This window comes from Nilaparvata lugens, chromosome 8 (assembly GCF_014356525.2).
Source record: "Nilaparvata lugens isolate BPH chromosome 8, ASM1435652v1, whole genome shotgun sequence".
Taxonomy (NCBI): domain Eukaryota; kingdom Metazoa; phylum Arthropoda; class Insecta; order Hemiptera; family Delphacidae; genus Nilaparvata; species Nilaparvata lugens.
The window spans coordinates 18092779-18117562 of record NC_052511.1 but is presented as its reverse complement, the minus strand read 5'-3'; the positions used below and the strand labels follow the sequence as shown (position 1 = coordinate 18117562).

Below are 24784 nucleotides of genomic sequence, written 5' to 3'. Positions count from 1 at the left end.
ACCAACATAATTCCATTTTATTTCTGTTGATAGTGGTGAGAAAACTCAACTAGCATAATCATAATTTGAATTGAGATATGAAGCAAATGTATCCACATAAAAATAATCTTCTATTATTTCTTCTAGGTAGCCTAGACTTCTCAATAAAGCTTTCTTGAAGTCTGGTATGAGCAGTTTGAGTTCTCTACCTAGTGTTATAATAAAGCTTCAGAATATTCAAAAAATACATCAATATTTCTCATTGACATCTGGTTACATGAGCTCGTAATAAGAATCTGACTGACCTGATTATGTTGTATAGCATGAGTTATGAGGTATCTACAATGAATGATTCTGGGTGAAATATTAGAATAACAAATTGAAAGCAGTAAAAATGATACTTTATACTATCCTATATCACAAGATATAATACTATTGAAAATATCACTGATACTGGAACTCAGTGATACTTATCGTACTTAGTAGCATTGTAGCAACTAGTAGGTAATACATGTGTTGTAAATAATATGCAAGAACAATGTTTTTCAACATATTCTGATTGCCTAGGTCCGCCATCCACCAACCTGAAATATTTGATGACTTTACAGTCGATGATTTTAGCTCGTATTTTACGAATCGAAACGAGCCATGACGTAGGATTGTGTAAGCTAAGACAATACTGACTCGTTTTTACATGCCGCAAATTGTCCAGCTACTTCCATCCTATTGCATTATACGGACTCTATCCTCTGATCAACAAATGTCGCGCACATGAAATCGACTTGTTTTAAAAATAAACTTGAATAAAAAATACATGTTTTTAGTGTGGGTAGTGAACTAACTGGATGGGATAGAGTTGAATGCATGCAAACGGTAACAAGTTCTAAGATAAGTAGCTTAGGATCATTGTAAAATGTATTCTAGTTGGCTTTTAGAAAAGCTACGCCTCCATGCAACCGATAGAGAATCGGTTTTGTACAAGTGGAAGTGCTTATAAATAGTAAAGTAACTATAAACAATGGATAGACGAGGAATTATACGTGCACCCAATTAGGGGATTAAGGTGCGTTGACTCTATGGTGGTGTTGATCCTGCTGATGCTTCCAGGTTTCTGTAGGAATACTGCACAGGATGTGAAGCACTCCGTGTTTATTGTAAATTTTCAACTCCAGCTTCTATATTTATCATCAGGGATTCTTTTATGGATGATATTGTTAATATAATGTAAGTTTTGCATATTTACTACATGAAGTTACACATAAATAGCAAGTTGAAAAGTACTTTTACCGACCAAGAGCTTTGAACTTGTAGCTCACGTATTCATGAATGTTTTATAAGTAACATAGATCGTAAAGAATGGAACTATATACCAAAATAATACCATTTCATTTTTTTTCTTCATTTCTATTAATTGTGGTGGGAAGGCTCAACTCACATAATCATCTTTTGAATTGAGATATGAAGCAAATTTAACCCATTAATGTATCTTTTACTGGTAGCCTCGACTTCCCAATTTTCTAAAGTCTCCCAACGTTTTCTAAAGTCTTCCAGTATTATAAGTTTGAATTCTTCACTCATTGTAATCATGATAAATCATAAAAATACCCACTGTTTCCAACTTCATAACTTTATCGAACAGGGTACTTTAATTTTTTTGTAAATCCCTTACCAAGAAAGAGAATGTTGAAAATATTCTATGAATAAATGAATTAATCATTGAGATGATGTGGCTAGCTTATAAATATCTGAATAGCTCAATCTTAATAACGTGGTAGCATGAATGATCTGGTATCTCGAATGATAGCATTTAGGCTGAAATATTGGAAAAATTATCCAGTGAAAAATCACACTGTGAAAAAAATCATTCTCCTTATATTCTATATTTATAAAAATCATTCTCTGTAATATACATCTTTCGTAGCAACTAGTAGGTAATACATGTGTTGTAAATAATACGCAAGAACAATGTTTTCTAACCCATTATGATAGCCTAGGTCCTCCATCCACCAACCTGAAATATTTGATGACTTTACAGTCGATGATTTTAGCTCGTATTTTACCAAATTACGAATCGAAACGAGCCATGACGTAGGATTGTGTAAGCTAAGACAATACTGACTCGTTTTACATGCCGCAAATTGTCCAGCTACTTCCATCCTATTGCATTACAGGGACTCTATCCTCTGATCAACAAATGTCGCGCACATGAAATAGACTTGTTTTAAAAATAAACTTGAATAAAAAAATATGGTTTTAGTGTGGGTAGTGAACTAACTGGATGGGATAGAGTTGAATGCATGCAAACGGTAACAAGTTCTAAGATAAGCAGCTTAGGATCATTGTAAAATGTATTCTAGTTGGCTTTTAGAAAAGCTACGCCTCCATGCAACCGATAGAGAATCGGTTTTGTACAAGTGGAAGTGCTTATAAATAGTAAAGTAACTATAAACAATGGATAGACGAGGAATTATACGTGCACCCAATTAGGGGATTAAGGTGCGTTGACTCTATGGTGGTGTTGATCCTGCTGATGCTTCCAGGTTTCTGTTGGAATACTGCACAGGATGTGAAGCACTCCGTGTTTCTTGGAACTTCTCCTTAAGGAAGAACGCGCTTCTTTGCAGTATCCTGCTCATTAAAACTTTCAAGATAAGAGTTCTCTAACAAATCCTTGTTACTTTCAATAAGTAGATGAACTTCGTTAGGGATTCAAATTAGAAAAATTACTTGACTGACATGTCTCTTGGTTTGAGCTCTCGTTTGACCTGAGCTGCAATCTGAGTGGGATTGATTCAAATTAGGGTCTGTTACATAAGTTAATATACTATACATGTTGATGATAGTGACAATCAAGTACAGTATTTCCATAGTTGATTAAACTATTGAGAATTTTTTTCCAATACTGTTATATTCAAAATTTGGGAACAGGAGAAGATTTGGGCTAGCGCAAGTTTTTTCATTCCGATATTGTAATTGTTTATCCAATGAATGAATAAATAAGTAAATATTCTATTTTAAATGAGACCTTCAAACAATCAAACATTATTGTAGGTGATATGTGCATCATAACTTGTATTTCTTCATTCAATTTTCTATTCAGACATTTTATCTGTATTGTAAACTGTTCCCAATTCTCAATTCCCAATTAATTTCATATTCAAATACTTTCTTGAGCCAATTCGTGCGTGAGTTAAAGCTGCGTTTACACCGGATATATTAACAAAAAGTTATTAACTTGACTGAATCGTCTTAAATTTCTCTTATCTCGTGTTTTTAACAGAAAATTCGTTGTTATCTAAGAAAATGTTATAAATGTTATTTGTTATTAAAACTACTTCAATTTCCTAATTTAGTTTTAAATTAACCTATAATATTTGGACAATTTAAAACTAAATTAGAAAATTGAAGATGTTTTAGGCAATAGCCTGTTTTTTCTTTTCCGATTCTTGTATTTTTTTTTTGCTAACCTTATAAATAAATAAATAAACATTATGTTAAATGACTTTCGTTATCAACTCCGGTGTAAACGCAGCTTTAGGGTTGTTGTTCTAAGGTTAAAATGTCACCCAAGAGTTGCGATTTTTCATTGTAACTCTTTCATTGTATACTCTTTGAAGCTATTGTGATTTAAGATTTGAAATTGAAATTTGATTCCTCAAATAATTCCTCAATAGTTCATTCAACTCATTCAATTCTAGCTTCACCATTTATGGTCACACTAAACAAGCTGTGGGACATTTTTGACCAGTTGTTCTCTTGGGTTGGAAAAGTTTCCAATAAAATAAGCCAAATAGCACTTCAACTTTCGTTTCAAATATGAGAATGTCATGTTGTTACAAACTAGAGAAACAAACGTCCTTCAACTTGCGTTGGGTATTCTCGAATAATTCATATCTTAATCGTAGTGGTGAGCGCTTGAAACCATTCTTAGCACGCGGATATAATTCTTAGGTATAATTTACAGTTTTTGATTCCCTGAGGAGCGATGCACTTCATCCATTAGTGAATAACCTCGAAAACTCTGTATCTTGAGAAGAATAAGTTTCTATTTTTAGCAGGCTTTATATAAATATTCTACATTGGTTGAGTGTACGATAGCACTCTGAAATTCGTGTGGATGTTCTCATGAACATTTTCCTTGTGTTCACTTTATTCGGCTGATAAGTACTGCAGTAAAGGCTTTTTCCTGATAATTGAGTCGAGACGATGTTTATTTAGACAGAACAACTGTCAAAACAGCTTAATCTACAACTTTATAGTTCTCAGCGTGTTAATTTATTGTTCTACAATAGATTGTTTCTGTTCGGTTTAATAGCTGTGCGTTCACTTTTAGATCCATTTCGGTGTGAATTATGAGTATGAGTTAGAAAGGGAATTTATTTGGCCACAATATAGGATACTGAGTTGAATAGGATCAGAATTGTGAAATTGAAATAAAATAGTGGTTTCATTTCGCTTATGTTGATAAGGCTTCCATTGGATACTGCTCAGGTGCCGGTACTCATTTAAATCAAATTATGGTTAATATTTGGAAATGCTCTCCCCAATAATTATGTATCTCCTTGCAATATGAAACGTTTGTGATTTATTTTGATAATATCGGGGACCGAGCTTCGCTCTGGAGTACAAAAGCATAAAAATTTATTAAGAAAGAAGAATTTTAATAATATGCATAGTTCATACAGAAATGTTCTATCTGATCACAGTGAATTGAGATTAATTCCCAGAGGAATGCAAAAACTTCCCTCAAGAAAGCCCGGTTGCACAAAAGCCGGTTAAATTTTAATCCTGAATAATTTCACGTGAATCAAATCAGAGAAGACCTTTCCAAAAAGATCGTTCTACTGGAATTAATCAGGATTAAAAATAACCCGGCTTTTTTGCAACCGGCACTAAGTACCTGATTGAATGATTACAAAAGTTTAACAGCTTAGTCATAATTTTGACTCAGTCCCACACACATGAACTCGCTCACTCATGTCCATCATCAACAGACGACGAAATTATTATCATCAGCTGTTTTTCCAAGGATGAATAATAATTATCCCTTCAATGTCCCACAGCGAGTTTTCCCAGGGATGAGACCTAGTTCAATCGAATTATTATATTATAAACCTACTATGTACTGAATTTCGTGGGAATCGTTAGAGCCGTCTTCGAGATTCGGTGAAATACAAACATATAAACATATAAAAAGAAATTGCTTGTTCAATAGTATAGGATATCTCTGCTGTATTTTCTAGTATATATTGAATTTGAGGTGTCTCACAAAGAAGATAATGCAAAAATCATACCTTAGAGAAGAGAGGTCATAATTAGATGTTGTATTGATTCATGTTAAACAGTCGAATATTCTAATATTCTCATATTTCAAAACAGTGTAAGGGTTTTCATCATTCAAATCTTTTCTCCAACAATAAGTTCATGTTTTAAGTTCAGAACATTTGCTGATCAAAAGCAAGTGAAAAGTCTTCGTTCCACAACCGCCTCTCTCCATCTTTTCAACAAAACAGTGAGGGTTTCAAAAATGATTATCAATGATTGAGAATCGGGAATTTCTATGTTAAGACATGATAGGTTTTTTAACAATTCCATTCTAATCAATATTGAAATCGAAAATTTCAACCAACGTGACTGAGTATATGGATATATATTTCAACCACTTCATCATCATCATCATTATCATCATTATTGGCACTACAGCCCATGTAGAGCCTTAGCCTTCACAACCACATCCTTCCACCCCTCTCGACATTCTGCTGCTCTTCTCCATCTTCTTACACCCAGTTTTCGCAAATCCTCCTCCACATCGTCAACCCACCGCTTTCTTGGTCTTCCTTGTAGTCTTCTTCCTCCGGGTTTGCCTTCCAGCACCATTCTTAGCACCCTCCCTTCCGGCATTCTGCACACATGACCAGCCCATCTCAGCCTCATACTTTTCACAACAGATAAAATACTGGTCTCTTCGAACAATCTTCCTAGTTCCTCGTTTGTTCTTATCCTCCATATTTCATTTTCCTTGATTGCTCCAAAAATTCTTCTTAAAATCTTCTTTCCCATCTCTGAAGCAGACCTTCTTCTCCTGTAGTCAATGTCCAAGCTTCGGCCCCATATGCCACTATTGGTCTTAAAACTGTTGTGTAAATTTTTATTTTGCCTTCTTTTGACACATTCTTGGACTTCAGAATATTCTGCAGGGCGAAATACACCCTATTTCCGGACATTATCCTAGCATCCACTTCTTCCGCTACATTATTCTCTTCCGTTATTAGGGTGCCTAAATACTTTAATGATTTCAACCACTGGCTAGCTTAAAGTACTGAATAGAGAGAAATATTTTCTCATTGAATGAATAATAATTAAGAACCGCTGACTGAATGACATAAATGGAAAAACTGTCAAATTTTGTAAAAATGTTCTCCAAAGTCCATTTATGAACATACTTTCGCTCTCAATCAGCGAATTGCTTTTATCGATTAATCATTTTTGCTTGATTATCAGTGTTCGATCATCGAGAAAAGCAGTTCAACCTGCAGCAATTAAAACGTGATTCCTCAGTTCAAAAATAGACGAAACCAGATGGTGTGGGATGGTCGATGGAACGCGGAACCTGAAGATGTTTTTACAAAACTCCGTTTAGGTCTCATTTTTTTGCAAAACCCCGTTTCAGTCTTTGAAAAGAAGTTGAGTTTTCGATGATGATGAATTATTTAATTACAAGTGACGATGATGATGAACTTGGGTGGGACATGGCTTGAGATTGTATAGGCAGAGGAGAGAGAGGCTGAGAGCCATTGGTCCAGTGGCAATGACCTGTATGGTCAAGTTTGTGCGTGCGTGAGTGAGGTGGAAGTGAGTGTATGTGTGTGTGGTACTGTATTTCGCCACCGTATCAAGTTTTCCAACGCCCACCAAAGCGTCTGTGGCTGCGGCATGAGTGTGTTTATAGTTTGAAATTTCTTTCCCCTTGGATCCCGTTAGCTGCTGGGACAACTTACACACTCGTTTCCTTTTGCGAATATCCGATATCCCGGCGCTGTTTCGCATCAATTAAAACGCGGCGCGATCGAATTTATAAATCAGTTTGTTTGCTGGGAAGATCGATGACCCGCTCACTTTTAATACGCAACTCCATGCGAGCTGAATCGACAAATAGGCTTGCATACCATTCCGAATGTTATCTCACCTGAATTGATTTCGGAGTCATTTTTTCAGTGGACTCCGGGGATGGATCGGTTACAGCTTGTGGAGGATTAATATTCATAGGTTGGATGATTATCTGGGTTATTGATTATCTCATCCGATTATAGTCCTCACGCAGAATCATTGGTTGAAACAGATTTATTGAAGAAGCTCTCTATTGAAGATGGTTTAGTGCTTAGGTCCCCGAATCAGGTTTATATTGAAGAAGGTTTACCTTGATCCATTCTGTCTTGACTTGTTGAAAATATTGGGAGTCATAAGTAGGAATTTGAGAAAAGGAAGATTGTCCAATATATTCTCCATAATATTCTTAAAAGTATTTTCCTTAAGAAAGGTCCCTATATAAGCCTTGCTTTGTGTGTTTGGTTTTGTCAGGAGGGAGTTAATTAGTTAATAGCAGTTTATGGAATCCATATCTCCAGAGAAAGATATTATCAATAGACTATGTAGAAAAGCATACAATGATACATCTTTTTGAAATTAAGATTTGGAGTTGAATCCATTTTGAAAAGCCGACCAATCAGGCATGTCCATGTGGTGGCCTAATATTGACTTTGTTTGTCATTGGTCGAAATTGTCATTATTATTTAAATTAATTATGATCGATTCACAATCGTGTTGGTGTCTAATTATATGGAATACATGATCTAGTACCCTTCCTCTGTTGAGATAATAATAAGTTAATAATAATAATAATAATAATAATAATAATAATAATAATAATAATAATAATAATGAAGAAGAATAATAATAAAGAAGAATGGAGGACAAAAGAGTTACATGGACGGTTTTATGGGCACCTTAATTCAGAGCCAATAAGCCAAGAGCTGTCTTGTATGTGGCTGACAGTGGGAAGTTTGTTCCCAGAGACTGAGGGCTTTGTACAGGCGATTCAAGATCAAGTGATAGCAACAAATGCTTATAGGAGCATGTAATGGGAGACAGGACATAAGTGACAAATGCAGAATGTGTGCCAGTGCAGTAGAAAGTATCCAACATATTGTATCCGGCTGCTCAGTGCTAGCCCCAAGAGAGTATATGTTGCGTCATAACAATGTGGCAAAAATTGTGCACTTGGAGATGCAGATCAAGTTTGGGAATATTGCAGAGGTCCCCTTACTATAACTATCAGCCTCCTCCTCTGGTTGAGTTCAATCACGTCAAGATCTACTGGGATGTCCAAATGATTACAGACAGGCGGGTAGTACACAACAAGCCTGACATCCTGGTATTGGATCAGCTGGAGAAGAGGGCTTATATAATTGATATTGCTGTACCTTCAGATGAGAATGCTCAGAAGACCAGAGGCGAGAAAATCAGAAAATACCAAGAGCTATCATTTGAGCTGAAGGAAATGTATGGGCTGAATACAGTGAGAGTACTTCCAATTGTAATAACAGTCAATGGCCTGATACTCAAGTCGGTTGTGGAATATGTCGAAGTATTGACTGGTAGACGAGGTGCTGAAGAGAATGCAAAAATCTGTCCTCCTTGACACTGCACGTATTGTGCGCAAGTTCATAAAATAGTCAGTGTTATAAAGATGAAAGGAAGGTTGCATTAAAGTGCTTCTTTGAAAATATTTCCGCAAGAGAGTGCTTATAAAAGGGATAATAATAATAATAATAATCGAGTAAGAAGTAATATGAAGGCTATTGAGGCTACTGTTCTCTTTGTACTCTCTCAACGTTAATGAATCGTTTAAACTCGGAAGAGTTGTACGTTATGGCTCGACATTGTAACTGCTGCTATCTACCACCTGTATTCAGAGCTGCAACCATTGTGTACAGCCGACCAATCAGGAGAAAGGAGGCGTATCCGGTAGCATGGCCTAATTCAGACCTCGCTTGTCATTGGTCGAGACTTTCATGATGTTTATTTGTATCACAAGCTTGATAAAGAATTTGAAACACAAGTTTGATATTTATTTATTTACATTACAATACCATCAAATAAACTGGAAAAAATTGAGAAGATGAGAGAAAATAGCTAGCTCACTCTAATAAATTACTTGCAAGCAATGACTATGAATAGACTCAATCGATTTGAGAGGGAATTGGAAAAAAATACACATAATTATAGTAGAGAAATGAAAAGTAATAATGTGGTTGTGAATGGAAGAACAAACTCTTATGCAATTAAGAATCAAATAATTAATCTGAAACAATAAATGATAAACATTTTGATGAACTGGTTAATTTCAAGTATACAGGAAATTCAAGTATACAGGAAACAGCTATATTCTGTGTATCACTGTTTGTTGATATAAAACTATCTTAATGGTATTCTCTTAATTCGAATTTTATCAAATTGAAATTCAATACGGATCACTTCTAATTAATTATTTATCTCTTCTTCATTAGTATAGAATTTATAATGTTATATTTCTGTTATATTATTATTTCCGCATACATCTCAGTTATCTTTTCTCGACTACTATTGGAGCTCTTCTTGATTGTTTGCTAAGAAAATGTAATTGATAGGTGTGAGATAGTTGGAACGCTCAGCTTCAAAGTGTTTGAATGAGTAGGAGTGATTATAGCCGAATGAATTCAGGTATACAGAACCTAAATTGATTGACCTTATCAGGATTCATAGAGATAAATAGAGTTGATGACTCTTCACAATAAACATCTGTCCGGAATGAACTGATAATTGAAATATTTCTAGTTTTATTCGGTTATAGATGAAAGGAATAGTTTAATAGAATTATTAAAAATATTGAGTGAGACTTGTGAAATAAGGAGTGTAGTGGAGGAATGAAGAGTAGGCCTATAGTTGTGTGCAGTATAGTAAAAGACCAAAACATTTATTGCAAATTTATTTTTATAACCTGACGATGGTGTGAATACCGAAACTAGTAGTTGAATTACAATTTGCATTCTTGTTTTATTATTTTATTAATTTTTAACTCTATTCTATAAATACAAGAAAGTAGCCCTGAATTCATACATTTTAAATGACCCAAATACAGACCCTTGAGGTCCATTTGGGCGATCAACAAAAAAATGTTTGTATACTATATGCTTGTTTTGTTGAATAAAGTATAAAGCAGAATAAAGAAATTCCTAGAGGTGAAGAGTGCTTGTGTGCAGCGTGAGTCACTTTCATTCACGTCCATTCATTGGGAGAATAGAACTACTAACTTGAATGAGTTAGTAAAATTGTTTGAGTAGAGTATGTATAGTAGTTGGAATTGTTGTACGTCTTTGGAATTGTGTCAGAGAGAGGAGACAATTGGGTGATATACCAGGAATTCACAGGATATTATAGGATTTACTGGATGAAATATTGAGAAATTATGAATTTATAATAATATGCTCGATATTTTCATAATCTTGTGACTTGCACGTAAGATAATGAAAGACAATGTCTCCAATAATAAGACCGACATCTTTGTCAAATAGTGCCAATTTGAGAACGATGGAAACCCGTTATATCAATGTTTATTAATGCATTTGATATTAACACATGTTAGAAATAGTAATGAAGGCATTCAAGCAAATAATTGAAGCTGTAGGATGAATGACAAATCAATTCGCAACGCATAAAGACAAGCATTGTCGGGAAAATGGCGAATCAAATGATGATAATGTGGGCAGGCTGAGGTTGACCTACCGCTGATGATGTGGGTCTCTGAGCTGACTTTAGGGCAAGGCCGTGGACGTTTCGAGAAGGAAGGAAAGCTGGAAGGCACTTTGTGCCAAAGCACGTAACGGAGAACGAAAAAGAAGGTTGCAAGATGTGTGGAAGAACTGTTGTTGAACAGTGAAAATGTCCATACGTATCATACCAAACAGTGAACATCAAAAGTGTTCCAGTGAACTCTTTTGCAGAACGGTTTTGCACACCCACTGTTGTCCGAATTATTCTCTCACATGCATATATGTATCTATAGATACACATACATATGTGGGCGCCACATTATTCTATTGGCCCGGTTCCTTTACCTAGCGACATATTGGGCGGAACAACAAAATAAATCCAGCCCCTCCCCTTAATCATGTCACTACTTGTTCTCATAACACCGTACGAAAAACAGTCATTGACTTTGTAATGACCTTTCTTCCGCATGGCTCAAAACTATGCCATTGATGTGATAATTACAAGGCGGAATATATCGCATCAATGCCTCATTAATCAGCTTGCATCTTCAAGTATTTTTAAATCGCCGCATCTCCCTTTGCAACGTGTGTGATCATCATTATGTTTGTTCAGTTTGGTTATGAAATATGCTTGATTTGTACTGTTATTGTGGTCCAACGCATGTTGTATTGTTCATGAACCTGCATCGATGTAACTGTATTTTTAATGGAAGTGTTTTAAGCAGGGGTTGGGAATTATTGAGCAGTGTGATGACCTCTCCATAGCTCTGCCTACAGAGATAGCTAATTTGTTTTCGTATCGTAGAATTGGAATTTTGAAGATCGTGCAATACATTGTTAAGGGTGGCATTTGAAGCACTTTGGAAAATGCTAAAATTACAATAGTGAGGTGCACGTTATAATGGCAGTGGAGAAAGATAGGGAAAAACGTTGCCGATCCTCTGTTTTGTCAATACTTTTTATAGACGGTAGCTGATACAGGTTCATTGATATTAACTGTTCATTCTCGTTCAAAATAATCAAATATTTTTTATCAAGCAAGAAATTATATTTTCCAATAATTTCATAATGAATTTTTATAATTAGGATAAAATATTTTGTTAATCTTTTCATTCTTTGATTCTTTTTATAATGTATATATTAAATTATTTTGTGTTTTTTTTCAATTGTTGTGAAAGTGAAGGGGAATCAATAAATAATATTATAACTGCTTTCTACATTGTTGACAGACGATCTGGCAACAGAGCAAAGCAAGAAAGAAATAGCGTTATCCGCTTTGTTGAATGATAGACAAGGATAGCAATACCATTGATAATAATCAAACAACTGCCATTATAACGTAGACCTCAGTATAGTACTGACCTCCTAGAGTAAATTCGTATGGCTTTTTATTATAAATGCATAATTCAATGCCGTCAAAGGGCCTCACAACTGTTTCAGTTATCGCTTGATACTTTGATATCTTATGAGATCGGACTTCCCTTATAAATTATATCAGGACTTTCCAATTCATGTTATAGGCAATAACATATCGGGACCGACAATAAAACTTTTCAACTTTCTCAGAATCTTCCTTGATAGTTGAGTGGGATATTCCATAGTACATTTTCCTGGATCTCATTGGAGTAGGCTACTTCGAAGTGCTTGTCTGAACTGAAGTGATGTATTGTTCATGAACCTGCATCGATGTAACTGTATTTTTAATGGAAGTGTTTTAAGCAGGGGTTGGGAATTATTGAGCAGTGTGATGACCTCTCCATAGCTCTGCCTACAGAGATAGCTAATTTGTTTTCGTATCGTAGAATTGGAATTTTGAAGATCGTGCAATACATTGTTAAGGGTGGCATTTGAAGCACTTTGGAAAATGCTAAAATTACAATAGTGAGGTGCACGTTATAATGGCAGTGGAGAAAGATAGGGAAAAACGTTGCCGATCCTCTGTTTTGTCAATACTTTTTATAGACGGTAGCTGATACAAGTTCATTGATATTAACTGTTCATTCTCGTTCAAAATAATCAAATATTTTTTATCAAGCAAGAAATTATATTTTCCAATAATTTCATAATGAATTTTTATAATTAGGATAAAATATTTTGTTAATCTTTTCATTCTTTGATTCTTTTTATAATGTATATAAATTATTTTGTGTTTTTTTTCAATTGTTGTGAAAGTGAAGGGGAATCAATAAATAATATTATAACTGCTTTCTACATTGTTGACAGACGATCTGGCAACAGAGCAAAGCAAGAAAGAAATAGCGTTATCCGCTTTGTTGAATGGTAGACAAGGATAGCAATACCATTGATAATAATCAAACAACTGCCATTATAACGTAGACCTCAGTATAGTACTGACCTCCTAGAGTAAATTCGTATGGCTTTTTATTATAAATGCATAATTCAATGTCGTCAAAGGGCCTCACAACTGTTTCAGTTATCGCTTGATACTTTGATATCTTATGAGATCGGACTTCCCTTATAAATTATATCAGGACTTTCCAATTCATGTTATAGGCAATAACATATCGGGACCGACAATAAAACTTTTCAACTTTCTCAGAATCTTCCTTGATAGTTGAGTGGGATATTCCATAGTACATTTTCCTGGATCTCATTGGAGTACTTCGAAGTGCTTGTCTGAACTGAAGTGATGTATTTTTCTTTATTCACTCCCATCTCTGCATTTCAAGATTCCTAGAACCTTGTGAATTCTTCACAAATTGGAGTTCACTTCTCCAACGTTGAATTTTGTGCAGTATTAGAATCGCAAGAGTAAGGCTGGTATCAAATCAATGCCATACAATTTTTACGGTTTAATGGACATTGACATTGATTATTGATCAATATTATAATTGATAACGATAGATTGAATAATAAATCTGTCCGTCATTGATTGTTCTTCAACAGGTCTTATTGTCTGTGAGCATGAGTCCATTAAATTAATCATGTTACAAAATCAATCAATGAAAATTTTCGGTTAGTATGATGGTCCAGTCTTGAAATACGATGCCACCTCTCATTGTTATCACTCCAGAGAAAGCTACCCTACAATATATTATAATCTCATCTGGCTAGTGTTACGTTACAGCTTAGAGTATAGTGTGAACCAATCAACAAGCTTCATAGTACTATCAAAATTGATACTCCAGGTTAATAGAGCAATAAAAACGTTTGCCTCCAATTAATTAATACGACCGATAAATAATGTTATTAACAATCCCATTAGTTCAGTTAGCAATCCTGAATTTGTATTCATTAGTTAAACGATGCTCAATGGGCGTGTACAGCTGATTCACTATCGCGAACTTTTGGCAAGGAAGCGTCGAGATACTTATCTCATTCTACAAACTGGTTGCCATTAGGTTTTTAGCAATGATAAACGCCAGGAACAGATTCTTTCAATTGTAATCATTAATATTCCGGGTAAGCTGCAGACAAACCGTTCCTCACACGTTGGCTATCTGATACAAGCATTTACCTATGTGTTTCGAATTGGAACTCAACTGGTTTATTTAGGGTGTAATTAATTGATTGAGATTAACTACTGTTTGAACAGTCGATTAACTAGCTGGTGTCATTGTTTGTTTATGGGCTGTCATTAACGTTTTACAGTTCTGACCTGTATGTGGTCTTCCGAGTCAAGTTGAATTCTCACAACTGGTTCAAGTCTGCCTGGCGATGTTTAGAATCTGATAGGAATTTTCCGCTTCTGAATTACTCAATAATATATAATCTTAATGCTTCAAGGACTGGACAGACAAGCTTGATAATTAATTGATCATCGTTTATTCTGATTCAAATTCATATAAGTGGCCTCTTGCTGTCTTGATATTCCTGTGAACTTTTCCCAAAGAGTACTCGATGCTATTTTCAAAAATTATGATCATTCAGATGTTATGCTATTCTGCTTACTGTCTCAAAAATACTAGTCCCAATTTCAGTTTTAATAATGTATTGTATATTCGAATCCAATTTATCAACAGAAGCTAACAAAGTGTAAAACCATGAACCCATTAAATTTTTATTTGAGTGCCATTCTTGATTTTAGTGGAGAGATTTTCATGATTGATAAGTAGTGTACAATGAGCTATTGCGTAATTAAACTTTATGAATTAAGTTTTTCATTTTTGAACAGGAATTATATAAGCCTTTTAAGTCTATAGCTATAGTATTTTGGTCGATACTACTTTTAGTGCATGTATTTTCTTCAAAGTTGGATTTTATAATTTTCTTTCCTATATTAAGCATTGTTGAAAGTGGTTATTCCATTTTAAAACATTGTTAAAATAATAACAGATATGGGGATTTTTCATTCAGGTCACAGACCTTCCTTGTAACTGATAAATAAATCACCAAGGAGTTAGAGGAGGAAAGGCCATACCGTATCTCCAGAATTGTGTGAAGATTATTGTAAGAAAATCTACTGGAACATATTCAGATTATTTTCAAAAATCCCGATGGAAATAGGAACAGTGGAATAGTAACATATCTGACCTGAACATTATAAACAAAATTATATAGATTAATCACATCACCCTGTTGAGAACACTGGTCACTGTAAATTTCGTACTATGTAACCTAAGGGGAACTCGTAAATGAATGAATAATCAAGCACTAGTGATAGAGTTAAAATAGATTGTTTGACCGTAGCCAGTGAGGTTAGCCTATAATATCCCTCGGGGTTTCTGTCTGTGATACTCTCCCAGGGGAAATGATAAAATCGAATTATTGTTGATGGTTGCTGACTGATCGCTTGGATGGGCTTAAGCGTGCTTGCACCCATCTAATGCATATTGGCAGAAATGGGTCATCGATAAGCAAAATGCAACCAGCTATTATTACCTGAGGGAGAATCTACCCTTACCATGGTATATACCGAAGTGATCGGTACCTAACTTTCATATTATATCTGTGATGAAGGCTAATGCAAAGGCTAATGCTAAGGCCTCTTAGCAAAGGCCTCTCAGCAAAGGCCAATGCTAAAAATCTAACTGAACTATGAAGGCTGACCTTCATAAATTCTTAATAGAAAAAGCCTATTACTTGGTGGATGAGTTTCTGGAAAACCATCCTTGAAGACTATTAGATAAGTAATATAAATTTTTATATACTTGTTATGTCTGACATATTATATTGTTGAGAATTTTTTTTAATTGACGCACTCTTGTACATTTTTATGTATATTTGAATAAAGATGATTGATTAGAAGGCTTGCACTGTTCCTCAATGAATATCTGATCTTTTGGGCTGGGTGAAAAATATCATTGTTCCTTATGGAGGTGCTTACACATTCTACCATTCTACCAATGTGTGAATTAACTCTAGGTTTGAAGTAAATGGTTAAGTTGAAATGATAATTATAGAAAGGAAAAGGGCCACTACCACTCCTAACTTATTAGGGATTGATAGTATGATTGCGTAAGCAAACAAAAATATACAAATGAAGTTCATTTTCTGCCCAACAGAGTCGAAATTAATTGCAGATGAGGAGTTAATAGAACGGGTTTGATATTAGTTCTGATCTACATGCTGATATGTGATTAAAATACACAGACTCTAGACTCTCACCTATGCTTCTCGCAAATTGAAACGCGATGCACAGTGACATTACGTGACACGAGTTGGCTGGATGAGTTAGTACCATAATATGTTCACATTGTGCTAGCTCAATACCTACTATTACTTGGTAGGTAGGTGAAGGTAGGTAGTGTAAGTAATAGTAACTAACAGTGGGTATTGGCACAGAGAAGAAGTACTAGTACTAATTTTCTACTTTGTGGTATTGGCTAGCTTCGTCTCAATGTGGACATTCTCTCGAGTTATTGAAACTTGAGAAACATATTGGCCATCATAAACCGACTTATAGCGTAGCTAGAAATACGTCTCTTGAAAGACGTAGCTCCCAATATTAATCAATCTATCCATCTCAAGCTGGCGTAGCGTAGATTTAACATTGGGAGATATGACGTCTACGTCGTCGAAGGCGTATTTCTAGCGTTACTGTGTGATGGGTTTATCATAGAACGAATTGTACGAATACTTTGGTGTGGAATCGTGAAAAATTGAATTGTAGACTTGTTTAATCAGATCATTACTAATCCCACTTTTTAATCATTGTCATGTTATTCTAATTCTATTGTCATGTTATTCTAATTCTATTGTCATGTTATTCCAATTCTATTGTCATGTTATTCTTATTCTATTGTCATGTTATTCCAATTCTATTGTCATGTTATTCTAATTTTATTGTCATGTTATTCTAATTTCATTGTCATGTTATTCTAATTCTATTGTCATGTTATTCTAATTCTATTGTCATGTTATTCTAATTCTATTGTCATGTTATTCTAATTCTATTGTCATGTTATTCTAATTCTATTGTCATGTTATTCCAATTCTATTGTCATGTTATTCTTATTCTATTGTCATGTTATTCCAATTCTATTGACATGCTTGTTATTTGATCCAAAACAACAGTTCATACCAGTTCGATACTTAATCAATCAAGGTCGTGAACTTAACGATCTGTATACATCAACTTGATATACACGCAAGTGAACTTCACGCAAAGTGACAAATCCACTTCTACAACTCCAGATACATTTGTCACCACCTTCTGCGCCATTACTTCAACAACAACAATGCAAATTCCCTGAAGTTCTCAACTTGGAGAACCTCCATTTATCTGGATCAAGAAGTAGTGGTTGGTATGCTCCATACAACTGTCCACCAAGCTGCAGTGTAAAGGTTAGAGTATCTAATAAATAGGACTGGTTGGAACTACGTGGAGAAATGCTAGACTTGTGTTACAAGTGTGAAGGTGTCAGTAAGACAGAAGAATCATGAAAAACAAAGAATACAAAGAAAAACAAAGAATACAAAGAAAAACAAAGATATACAATAGTGAATGAGGATGAGCATAATAGAAAAGAGATTGATTGATTGATTGAGTACTTTATTAATGTAGATTACAATATATACTGGCTTATACCCTTATATACAATAGCTTACAATACAGAAAAAATATAGATGGATTTACATAATAATTATAGACTAAGAGAATAATTATTGAACTGTATATGATATGAAAAAAGAGTTTTGGAATAACTATAGATAATATTGTTATACATCTACATAAATTGGCGGAGCTTTGGACATATCAATGTCCATTCTTCGGAAAGAATATTGAAAATATTGTTCCCACTAACTCTCTACCAAAGATCGTAGATGGTTCTACTTTCCAGAGATTAAGAGGAAAATGAGGATTCATGAGAAAGGAGAATAATGGTAAAAAGCGGTGCAGATTTAAGGAAATATCGTGAAAAAAGTGCAATGAAGGGATGTAGCTAGAAAGAAAAGAAGATCAGCAAACATTAGAGAAATAGCAACAACTGGAAGGAGTGGAAGATCAGTTTTGAAGAGAAGTAGAAAAGGAGAAAGAGATAGGAGACTTATGATGAACATAGGGAAAGAAATAGAAGGAGGGAAATATTGTGAAATGAGATCAGTTACGAACAGAGAGAAGTAGCTAGGAAGATACTAGATAGAAACCTTAGACAAGACATAGGAAGAGAAATAGAAGGAGGGACATATTGTGAAATGGGATCAGTAACGAACAGAGAGAAGTAGCTAGGAAGGTACTAGATAGGAGCCTTAGACAAGACATAGAGAAAAAATAGAAGGAGGGAAATATTGTGAAATGAAATCAATAACGAACAAATTGAGAGAAGTGGCTAGGAAGAGGAGAAGAACAGAGATCATAACAATGAAAGAAAATAGAAAGAGAAAATTGGAGAGTAATAGTAACAACTGGAAGGAGTGGAAGATCAGTTTTGAAGAGAAGTCAAAAATGGAGAAAGAATCAAGAGAAAGGAGAATAATGTTGAACATAAATCAAAGAAATTGAAGGAAGCGAATACAGTGAAAGGAGAACGATTAAGAACCAATGAAGAGAAAAAAGAACAGGAGAAAAACAGCAAACATGGGGAGAATAGCAACTCGATAATGCAGGAGAGCAACAATAAAGGAAAGAAGAAAGAGAAAGGGAGAAGAGAGCAAAAATTGGTATTTGAGAGGAAGACTAGAAATGAGGAACAGGGAGAGGATACGATTATAGAGATGGATACTCATCGAATTTCCATCTAGCTGTTTACCCTGTTGTCAATATTTGCAGTAGCAGAAGTCTTCGGGGTGATTTACAGCATTTAATTGTGATTTTCGTTTAATAATGATTATGGAGTTATCCAAAAGGAGTTATAAAATATCATATTAATGAAACAAATCATAATATCAAATGAAAATAAAATCAAGAGAAGACTGAGAAGAAAAAGTAGAGGGAAAAAGTAAAGATCGATGAAAGGGAATATGAGATAATTGGAAAGATTGTGAAGTGAATTCAAGTAGACTGAAAAGGAACAGATTAACATAGGAATAAAGAAGCAGGGATAAAGCAGAGGTGGAGTGGAACTAGAGGGAAGAGAAGGAATAGAAGGAGTAAGAAAAAGAGAGATGGTAAGTAATGGAAGAAAAAGGAGGAAAAGGTATTGAGGATTAAGAGAGGAACAGTAGAGGATTTGAGCACTGAACAAGTGATCAATTGAGTACTTTATTTATGTAGATTACAATATATACTGGCTTATACACTTATATACAATAGCTTACAATACAGCAAAATTATAGATGAATTTACATAATAATAGACTAAGAAAATAATTATTGAACTGTATATGATATGAAAATAGCAATTTGGAATAATAACTATAGATAATATTGTTATGCATAGAGAATCATAGCAAGGATAAGATGAAAGAGAAAGATGGTGAGTTAGAAGAGGAAGGTGATGAATAAGTAGGCAATGGAAATAAAGGAGGATGACATCTTGGAGGAGAGACGGAGAAAGAAGAGCAGAAGACGAAGAGGACCAGAATAGGTCGTTTATACACTGCTCTTAATTTGTGAATCACCAAGCATTCAAGTAGTAGGTGCGTCTACCTACCCCCCTCCCTTTCTCTTCAATTCGCCTACCCCCACCCCTCTTCAACCAACAGACATTGAACTTCACCTGGTGAACCAACTCCACTCACATTATTATAACTGTATATGGGTGACTGTATACTTACTGAATATACTTGTATATTACTATACTGAATACTGTATTTGTTGACTTTGTATGTACTGTATACTATACTGAATACTGTATATTGTTGTATCATTTGTAGCCGACACAATTGTGATTTTCCCTGAACAAGATGGCGAATGATAAGCCCGTTCTGATATAATATGTTGCTTTAGAACAACATGTTTCATGTCCCCCTTGTATGGATATCTCGTCCCACAGATTCGCAAAATAGTGACAGAGATGTGTTGCCCCCTGTAGTGGTAGTAAAGTACTGTTTGCTTCACAGTAACCTGATTAGCATAGTGACCGTTATAATTTTGAGTTATAAATTGTTTGGTTGATATCAGATTGTCTTTGAGATATTTTTGATTGATACTTTGATTGCTAGGTCAGTTTCAAATTCCTTTCTCTGCTGAGATCATATTGATCATCGTATCTTTTATGATGATGTATGAATTTATTGTTATAATTTTGAGTTATCATTTGAGTGATATCAGAGAGTATTTCAGATATAGTTGATTGATACTGTGATTACTAGCTCAGCTTCAAATCCATTTCTCTGTTGAAATCATATTGATTAGCTTATGTTGTATGGATTGTACAAGAGGGATTCATCAAATTATATGGATTTAAACGTCTACTCAGTTCTGGAATAATCTCTTTTTATTGATTATCAATTATTAATTTATAAGTACTTGATTAATAATAGAAAACTCCGAGACAGTAATCTGATAGAGATCTCAGAGAGAGTAATAATATTAAGATGCGTACAGATTTACGCGCCGCGAACACGAGCAATTCACTTTTAATTAGCTGAAGCTGAGCTTCTTATATTTGTATCTTACCGTTTCTGTTCAAATACAGATATAATCAGCTGATGGAAAGTGAATTGCTCATGTTTCGCGACGCGTAAATTTGTACGCACCTTAAGGCTAGGGCCACACGAGCGCACAAAGTGCGTCCGTTGCAACTTACTTTTTGACGTCCGTTGTAGAAATACATAGAAGTGAATTTGGTGACAACACACGAGGTACAGACGATGATTTTTGAACTGCGCAGAAATGCTACAACGCTCGTCGAGACATGCAAAAGTTATTGCTTCGTCTGGTTCAATTGCGTAAAGCCAACTGACGTTGACGCACCACACTCAACGCTCGTGTGGTGTCATTGGCGACGGCCGCAAAAAGTAAGTTGCAACGGACGCACTTTGTGCGCTCGTGTGGCCCTAGCCTTAGAGACAAATAATGCAATGAGCTAAATTCATTAGTATAATGAAAGTATGTAAATTTTATAAATAGCTGGTGACCACAAGTCTATTCTCTCTTAATCCAGTTTAACTTTTCCAGTTTGAAATGTATATTTATAAATTTTCAGAGGCATCAGTCAATAATCTTCAAGCTGCTGAGTTCAAATTGGAGAAGGAAAACCACCAACCTCAACTGACTATCGATCTCAAACTTTGCGGTTGATCGCCAGGAGCTACAACCACCAGACCACAGATCATTCAATTTCCAATACCCATATCTTTGTAAGTATGATAAGTTGTTGTAGTAGTTAGTACTCCTATAGTCAACCGCAAGAAAATAGTCCGATGGAAAATGGAACATATGAGTGCAACGTTGCCAAATAAGAGTTGATCTATGTTGTGCACTGCTGTTATAAATGAGTATTTTTTCACGAATTAGCAACGTCTATGGGTGTGGTGGGAGGTGAGGAGGTACTCAGTCGTTCCAATTTCCATCGGACTGTTTTCGTGCGGTTGACTATATTAATGAGTTGCTTGAATAGTTAGTACTCCTATAGTGAGGTCCACGTTATAATGGCAATTTTTGTTTAACATTGCTGTTGCTATCTCATTCGACAAAGTAGAAAGCGCTACCCTTTTCTAACTCCACAACGTTGCTAGATCGTTTTCAACAATGTGGACACATAATTAATCAACAAAATATTTCATTTCAGTTATGAAAATTCATTATTGAATCATGCAATAACATATTTTCTTGACGAATACAATATAATTGATTTTTTAAACAAGAATGAGCAGTTATACTAAATCAATTATAGTATAGAGTTGATTAAATCAGATATACTGGTATCAGCTACCCTTTAAAGAAAGCAGTGACAAGGCAGTGAATTGGCAACGCTGAGTTGTTATACTGCAATTTTTATCCACTGCCATTATAACGGGGACCTCACTATAGAGACTAATGAGTTGTTAAAATAGTTACTATTCCTAGTAATTTATCCCATTTACTTGAATTTATTGAAGAAAAATTTCATTGGTTTATTGCAGTTTTCCATGCAACGCTGTAACAAACTGTAGAAGATTGTAGCAGTAACATAGATTATATGACCAAGAAACGTGAATTTATCCAGAATTTCGGGGCGCCGAGCTTCGCTCGTTATTTTTATTTATTGATAAACAGAACACAATTCTCTAAAATGATCATGTTTATATTTCACAGCTGGCTGTATGTCATCTTATGAATTTCGGGGATGCGATATTTTGATTTTCCACATACTCACTTTTTTACTATTCACAGCTGTTTCAGCCAATTTTCCAAGCTGTTTCCTTTTAATGTCCTTCAGCGAGTTTTCCCAGGGATGAGACCTAGTGCAATCGAATTTTCATATCATAAACCTACTATGTTTCAAATTTCGTGTAAATCGTTAGAGCCGTTTTCGAGATCAGTTGAACATGAATAACCAGATATAAAAATATATACAAATATACAGAAATTGCTCGCTTAATATAATATGATTCAATTATTTTGCAATAAATTCAGGACGAACATGCGTATTTCGCTTTTCATCAGCTGCTATATCTGTATCTTACTGTTTCTGTACAAATACTGATATAATTATGCATCAGCTGATGAAAAACAATATGCGTATGTTCGTGGTGCTCGAGTCAGTAGCACTGTAGGCACCTTAATGAAGGCCTACTATATATAGTTTACTAGCCGTCAGTCTCGCTTCGCTCGCCAAGAATGAGATCAGCAGGCTCGCTTCGCTCGCCTGCATTTTTCATTTGTAGGACGATCCATTCGGGGGTCCAGACTAAATGTCTGGCTAAACGGATATGGCGAGCGAAGCGAGCCTGACGGCTAGTAATATAATATTCCCAGAAATAGCTCTGATTGAAGTAGCAGTGCCCAATCAATTTTTCCGCGGTAAATGCATTTCAATCTTCAACTTCGTGCCAACCTAACAAAGTCAACTCAACTTAATGCCAACCTGACAAAATTATTAATTTAGTTACCAGTTAACAACTGTTTCGAAGAGGTACTCTCTCTAGATTATAGTTCTATATTAACATAATTATGGTATGGACATTTTCCAATTATAATTAAGAGAATAAGAAGAATATACATGCTGAAAGACGAACTTTAAACCCTTAAAAACCACCCTTAGAGTTAAAATATTGCCAAAAGATTTCTTAGTGCGCCTCTAAAGGTCCAACTGAACATACTTACCAAATTTGAACGTTTTTGGTCCGGTAGATTCTTAGTTCTGCGAGTGAGTGAGTGAATCAGTCAGTCAGTCAGTTAGTGAGTGAATGCCATTTCGCTTTTATATATATAGATTTTCTGGAAAAATTCACGTCTTCCTCGAGAAAATCTGAAAAGAATTCCCACTTGATACGAGATCCAACTTCTTATTTTATCTGATCTCAGCCATTATCTAGATGAATGTTCATGCCATTATCTTACACTTGTAAGCCAGTTGTTACTTGTCTAACAGCAATCTATCTGATGGCAGATTAGATGCCCGAGCAGTGACCATAAACCCGTTAGATGGTGATGCAGGTAGTATTTCGCACATTACCATTACACATTCAAGTACAAGGTACACGTTGTTGGGGATTTATTATAATGAAGCCGTGACACCTTTTACGCCAACTGTGTGTTGTGAAGTTCAAGGGAAGGCAAGGACACCTGGTGATGCACTATGAATAAATATCAAAGGTCTCGCCAACTAGATGAGGTTATCGACAATCAAACAGCTGTTGTTATCAAACAAGGCATTGCCCTTTCGCATTCTCCGTCTTCTGTTTTTTCTCCTACTTCTCCTTTTTCTCATGCTCCTCCTTCTTATCCTTGTTCTACTTCTTCTCCATCTTCTCCTTCTTCTTCTTCTTCTTCTTCTTCTTCTTCTTCTTCTTCTTCTTCTTCTTCTTCTTCTTCTTCTTCTTCTTCTTCTCCTTCTTCTCCTTCTTCTCCTTCTTCTATTTCTTCTCTTTCTTCTACTTCACCACTTTTTACTGACCATTCTTCAAGATCTTCAATTTTGTCCATTCATCTATCTCGCTCCTCTCCAACTAAGAGAGAAGCCTACCTTAACTTTCACCCTCTTCATTCTGAGTGGGTTGCCTTCCTTTTTCTGTTCTTTATCAGATCTAGAATTTTCAAACTCGTATATGAATATGTACTCCAATATTTTCTTATAGCTTCCCTATTAGTTATGGCTCTCTGATTTCATTTCTTTCTGTTTATTCTTTTTGCGACGTTACTTTTCCCATCTATCTGTTTTTCCACTCCACTATTCACTTAGCTTGGCTCTTCTTAAGGTGCGTACAGATATACGCGCCTCCAACACGCTCTGCGCACGCTCCGCGCACGCTTCGCACTCGCTCCACAATCGCTCCACGCACGCACCGCACTCGCTCCGATCATGAACGTTACGGGAGATGTTAGCTCTTCTCGCGTTTCACTCTTGCTCCCCGGTCGATCATCAATCGCTCTGCTCGAGTGACGTTCGATTGCGGAGCAGAGCGAAAGTCTGTACGCACCTCTAGATTCCATTTTTTTGCCTCATTATCTCTCCCGAAACTTCCCATATTTTCACAGTTAATCCTAATCTCTCCGGTTCATTATTC

General features: G+C 35.3%; 1 long non-coding RNA gene across 1 annotated transcript in view; it reads left to right on the top strand.

Moving 5' to 3' along the window:
- LOC120352648 overlaps window positions 1–21769 on the top strand; it is a 121439-nt gene extending 99670 nt beyond the window's left edge. The window contains exon 8 of the long non-coding RNA XR_005571995.1: window positions 21280–21769. This is a non-coding gene — a long non-coding RNA (uncharacterized LOC120352648). The remainder of the gene's footprint in view (window positions 1–21279) is intronic.
- Window positions 21770–24784: the final 3015 nt, after the last annotated feature.